The 3,642-nt window shown below is 39.2% G+C and overlaps 1 pseudogene; it reads left to right on the plus strand.

The window, feature by feature from the left end:
• The first annotated feature begins 2,208 nt into the window (after window positions 1-2,208).
• LOC111735881 lies at window positions 2,209-2,327 on the plus strand (annotated as a pseudogene).
• The last annotated feature ends 1,315 nt before the right edge of the window (window positions 2,328-3,642 follow it).

Below are 3,642 nucleotides of genomic sequence, written 5' to 3' on the forward strand. Positions count from 1 at the left end.
GTGAACAGTGTCCTAGGGCTTTTTCCTGAAGCTTTTGATTCCCCTGGAAAGTTTGGTGAAGAAGCACAAAGAGAGGGCAGTCGAACCAGTTGGTGGCCAAAGTCATTATCAGCTCTGACTTTCAGAGACTGAAAAATGGATGGAACTTTACACAACAAACAACTGACTTAGAGGTACTTAGCATACTTAGTGAAAACTGGGAATGAAGTGAGGAATTATAGTTATTATAGCGCTAAAGGTGATGTTTTAACATCCTGGTCTTTAACCTTAACCAGTGTCCTCATCTGCATAATGGAAAAATAATAACACATCTTTCCCAGGGTTATTGTGAAAATTAAAATGAGTTCTATTAAAGCAGTTGAAACAATTCCTAACCCATAGCAAGCACTACACATTGTTATTATTATTAGGTTTACATTACATTGATTGGGAATATCCAGGAAACGCAGAATTGTCATCAACTATAAAAATGTTTGGGGCCTCACTAGGAAAGTCATCCATTAAAAATAGTATATTAATTTAAAACTGGTGATAATCACTCAGTAAATAGATACTACTTTTCAGGGATAGACATTTATGGGGGAAAAAACTATCAGAACCTAATTCCTCACTTAACACAGAAATAATAAAATGATAAAGATCATCTGAAAAGAAGATATTAGGTCTTGATGACTTTAAAGAGAAATAGATGACTTTTCAACCTTCAATGGAGACTATTATTCTTACTCTAAGAACAATAAACTTTAAAAAAGCCCTTAAAAATCAATATTTTATTGCTGATGCAATATAAAAAAACAGCAATAAAATAATACTTTCCCAACAATCCCCAGCTAAAGCCAACACTAGCTAATGCTAGGAGTCAAAACGTAACATGACTTTGCCATGGCATGATAATATTTGATTTTTCAGGAGAACTGCATGTTAAATAAGGAAGATATTGACATCATTTTACTATAGAAGGTTCTCACAGACATTTGCCTTGGTCATTATAACTCTGAGCTCCAACTTTTGAAAGAGTCATTGAATGAAACAATGCATTCTTGCCTCTAGGAGAACTCATTTCTAGTGAGGAGTAAGATCTGGAAAGCGAATATGTCATAAAGGAGAACTGGGCTGAGACTGGGAAACTTTGGAGATCCACTAGAATGTACCTCAGTAAAGGCGGGAGTTTTGTCTGGTTGGATTGCCACGGGGGCCACAGCCGCTGAGAGAGTGAATGAATGAGTGAGCCTAGCTATGTAAATTTGCCTACTGCTCTCATTGGCCAAATAGGGAGCTAGAACTGAAAACAATACTTCTCAATTAACATTCATTAACATCCTTCTACCACTGCTTTCCAGGATTCTATGATTGCTGCTCTGTTTAGAAGAAACTTCACTGGATATATTTTTATGGAGCTTAAATAAATATTAGATCACTCTAGAGATTGGCTCCCTGTACATGATACAGGCTAGATAAACAGTACCAGTCTCTATTATAACCACTCTCCAACAGACAAGAGATATTCAGGTCTATTTTTAGGCTGGACAAGTGGGAGCCTCCTGTCTCCTGGGCATCCATTCTATGCTAATTTGTTCTTGAGTGTACAACATGCACGGCTGACTTTCAGAACAGGCTTGGAATTCTCATAACCTTGAGCATCTTTTTCCCTAGGCTAAAAACTAAAGTTTTAATCCAAGCAATTTTCCAAAGGGTGCTTCTCGGCTGAGAAGTCTAAGACTGCACCCCAAATAGTCATGGAATCTCCCCATGCACACATTACTCCTGCATCCAGTTCCAGGAAGCCCTCCCCAACCACTCTGACCAGTCATGTCCCCACTTCATGAACACCCACACCCTGTACCCCTCTCCTGCATCGCACTTTATCCCAAGAGAAATTTCATGATTTGGTCATTATTTAATTACACTAGACTCCAGTTCCCTGGGCCCACAATCCATGTCTGCTATTGCTTATTGCTGTCCCCTAGCATTTAGCACAGTATCTGGCAAGAACTTGTCTCCTAACAAATAATGAATGAATGGATAAATGATTTAAGTGGTCAGCTTTAGTAGGAAGAAAATGAGAAATTCCTAGAACATCCAAAGACTTCTCCAAATTTTAATACCATGAACGAAGACTTGTAGATTCTGTATAGAACACTAATAAAAGAAAGGTAGTTTCTAAGTCAATTTAGCATCCTCATGCTACCCAATTGAACTATAATCCCAGTCTACGGCCATGCCACCTTGAACAAGCCCAATCCCTTCTGATCTCAGAAGCTAAGCAGGGCCGGATCTGGTTAGTACTTGGATGAGAGACCACCTAGGAAGATCAGGTGCTGTAGGCGTAAAAACTAAAAACTAAAAACTAAAAAATAAGGGATTGTAAAATGACAAATTCCTTGCAATCTGTGAGGTGGACCAAGGGTTGCCTCACTTAAAAAAAAAGAAAAGAAAAAGAAAAAATATATATAATCCCAAATACCACATACCATGCCAGTGTAACGGTAAGAAGATATGCTCCAGATCTTTTCAGATATAAGCTCAAACTTTAGCTTTTTCACCTTCTGTAATCTTGGAGAAATTACTGAAGCCTCAATTTTGTCATCTGTAAAATAGGACTTATTCATAGGGCTGTTGGAAAGATGGAATGAGACTACACATAGAGGAGCTTAACAAAGTGTGGGGCATATGGTGAGTGTCCAGAAAGTGTTAACCCTTCTTAAATATCATTTATTGTGCCCTGAAATAGACTGTGGTGTTCATGTGACCAGCGGGAAACATTCAAAAACAACGATTCTCAAATATTTTCAACGATGACTATTTCTACACCAGTTTATCATATCTGGACCTTGTTTGGGTTTTGATAATCCTGCAATTAAGCTAGGAGCATCTTGGATGACATATCATAAATAAATCATTAGCTTACAACCGGAAGAGAAACCAAGAAATTGTAAGAGAAGGTATAAGACCCTAGCCAGGGGCCATCTGAGCATTCCAGTCCTTAAGCACCAATGAACAGAGTGAGATGATCTGATCAGGAGGTCAGGAGGGCACTTACCTTTACTTTGACTTTCTCAGCAGGCCCTGGGGCCCCCACAGATACTTCCCTCCTGATAACTCACCTCCCAGCACTCATTTGCCTTAGTTTCAGGTACAATGTGACAGTTCAAACCAGATCCAGTCTCTATCGACTAGAACACAGCGAGTGTGAGAGTGGCAAGATTAGTAAACTTCAAAAGGTTAGGAGAACTTGATAAGCCAAGGACAGGGGTGGGAATATTTATTTAAAAGCTTACAGTGCCTGAAATATTCCATCTGAGCTCCCTCACCCCCCACCTTCCTTCCCCTTAACCTTTCTGTGACCCTCTCTTAGCTCTTAAAGCTTCTTGCCTTGGGTCAGCTGCATTCCCAACCATAGCACCATTTTTTTTTTTTTTTTTTTTTTTTTTTTTTTTTTTTTTTTTTTTTTTTTGCGTAGTTAAGGTTCCAGAGACACATCCCTCTCTTCGGGGTCCCTTGAGGGTTTAAAAAAAAAAAAAAAGGAGATCGACATTTACATTGGTAAATACATTCAGCTGTGGGGAGGGTTTAATCTTTTTTACAACCCTTGCTGCAGCTGTGCTGTCTGCTTTACCCCCCACTGGCCCTCTGCCTTCCTGG

The sequence above is a fragment of the Pteropus vampyrus genome, unplaced genomic scaffold (assembly GCF_000151845.1).
Source record: "Pteropus vampyrus isolate Shadow unplaced genomic scaffold, Pvam_2.0 Scaffold15, whole genome shotgun sequence".
In the NCBI taxonomy this organism is placed as follows: domain Eukaryota; kingdom Metazoa; phylum Chordata; class Mammalia; order Chiroptera; family Pteropodidae; genus Pteropus; species Pteropus vampyrus.